The sequence below is a fragment of the Montipora foliosa genome, chromosome 4 (genome assembly GCF_036669935.1).
Source record: "Montipora foliosa isolate CH-2021 chromosome 4, ASM3666993v2, whole genome shotgun sequence".
Classification (NCBI taxonomy): Eukaryota; Metazoa; Cnidaria; class Anthozoa; order Scleractinia; family Acroporidae; genus Montipora; species Montipora foliosa.
The window spans coordinates 28,159,515-28,162,014 of NC_090872.1; the positions used below are offsets into that span (position 1 = coordinate 28,159,515).

Here is a 2,500-nt window from a genome sequence, read left to right on the forward strand (position 1 = left end):
ATTGTTCCTGTGTTTTGTGTGAGAAACGTTCTTGTGTTTAGTGTAGAAGACTTCACTTCATTGTCGTTTAGAAAGTCACCACAAAACCTCCTCCGTTTCCTTGCGATCAAAAATTTTCGTTAACTATTATTGACTCGTCCTGTTGTCGTATTTAGGGAGCAGTTATCTTGAAGCCGCCGTGTGTTTTCATATTACTGTGCGCGGCTAGTTGCATCGTTGTAACTGTACGTTATTAGGGAGTTTAAGAAACGACGACGGCTACGGCAACGACAACGCCAAAAAAGCAGTAATATTATTGGTTAAAAGAACCAAAATGATCGTGCTGCACGTGCGTCACGCATTTTTGAACATTTCTCTCCCGTACTCGTCCAAACTACTACCAAATTTAAGGTTTTGACGACAACGTGGACAAACTACGGTGAATCTTTCAGTCTCACTCTTTACTTCAAATCCGTCCGTATCAATCCAGTTATAGGACACTTCGCTCATATTGAATAATATAAACAAAATGGAATAATCATGAAGTACTTAGAATAGCTCAAACTTATATTTTGAAGTGACGTTTTCGTTTCGTTGGTTTCTTAAGTACGTGCCAAAATTTGTTAACGCAAGGGTTTATTTATAAGGGTTTGTTTTAATAACTGATGCAAAATTATAGCATCCAAATCATTTTTATGGCCGCGTTGTTTTATAAAGCGCCTTCATTGTACGCTGTTTTAACACAGCTGAAACAAAATTACGGACAACTCCAAATATTTTTATAACATTCGCTACTTTTAAGACATGAAAATAAATGGGCTGTCTCTGATTTCTTTTATGTTATTTTCACTACTAAGAAAAATCCAGACTTAAGCTTGTATTGCAATTTTTTAATGACATTAATTCATTCCAGTATATGGTTAAGAAAAGATGTTTTAGGAGCCTATTTTTGTTTCAGGGTGAAATTTCTTAAAATTGTGATCGCTTTTTAATTAGTTTGGGTTGCTTCACCTTCAGCTGTGCAAACGGAAGAATAAGGTAATCTTGTCAGGCTCTCAATCTATTAAGGCGACTCGGAGTGCGCTCCTGATCCTCCGTAACGAATTGCCGCGTTTTCCATTTTCGTCCGGGAAATTGAGGATCTTTCAGCCATGAAATTCGTCATTTGCACCTTTCTGTTTATTGTCCTGATCGTGGATAATAAGGCAGAGGACTCTGAAGAAGGAGAATTCAGTGACCTTGAAGATTTTGCAGAGTGGGAATTGGATGACGAGCCTCCAACGAATAAAGCCAGAAGCAAGGAAGTAAGAAACAACAATTGTCGGTACTTTCACTCATTTTGTCAGATTTTATTACAATCCAGTTGAATGTCAGAAAAAATCGAAAGTGAGTCATTGTTATCTGGGCTTCTGTTTTGAGCCTGATAGAGTTTCGAATAAGCTGCATGTTTTACAGGCCTAGAGTCCAAGGACTCCTGTGTCAGCCCGGGCTCTCACGTGCGACAAACCGCATTTTTTTTTTTTTTTTTTCACAATTTACTGAGCAGTGTTCCATAAAACTCTTCTGCAAATTTTACTTAATGTTCGGATTATTTCAAAAAGTTACAGATAGTATTATCACGCTGCAGTCGCTGAAAGCTGAATGTATGCAAATGTGCAGAAACATTCAGGGACTGAAAATTCATGACGTCAATTTTACGAACTAGTTCTTTCTCGAAGAAAATGTTTGGCTGACCTGTCCTCATCGTCCAAACTATAAACTCATCTAACCAGTCAGTGTTTTTTTTCCGAGAACGTAACGTTTCAAGTAGGTAGATTGTTTTGGTTTTCTATTCTACACTTTATTCCAAAGTCTACCCGATCCTATGGATGATTGAAATTTTACCAGTTGTGGATAAAAAACTTAATTAAGCAACGGAATTGCGTTAAAATCTCACTGAGGTGTCCTCATTGCCGAAAAACCTGAACTGTGAAAAACATATAGCTGACATAGTTGGTAGACAGATATCTGTATTTAAGAGATCTAAACAATGCAGCTGTGCCTATAATATTGATACAGTGAAACGGAAAATACTCTTAAAATCCATCAAAGTGATAATTTGTACTTTAATAAGTTTACAAGACGGCATTTCGGCGTTATTTAAAGTCCACATCACTATCACATCCAAAGAGAAATTACATACCATTAGTGCAAAGGAGTTAAAAAAATGAAAAATAGACAATAATAAACTAATCAAAGATGTCTAACTTTTAAAGTAGAGTAAGACAGAAAAGTTAGTCTCGCAGTATCCCTTTTCCCCCTCCACATTGAGCGACAATCAAACAATAAACAATTATTGGATGAGGTTGAGCATGATATAATAATAATAATAATAATAATAATAATAATAATTTATTACTTATTAGGCGCAAATTAACATCTGAATATGATCAAATGCGCCTTACAACTAAAACTACTCCTAATAATTACAATAAAATATAATTAAGAATACTTGAAATTAATAACTTTAAAAGTAGTCAAT

The 2,500-nt window shown here is 35.5% G+C and overlaps 1 protein-coding gene across 2 annotated transcripts in view; it reads left to right on the top strand.

Annotated features, from left to right (window-relative positions):
• LOC137999146 (uncharacterized) overlaps positions 1–2,500 on the top strand; it is a 31,238-nt gene that overhangs the window by 21,372 nt on the left and 7,366 nt on the right. The window lies entirely within an intron of this gene.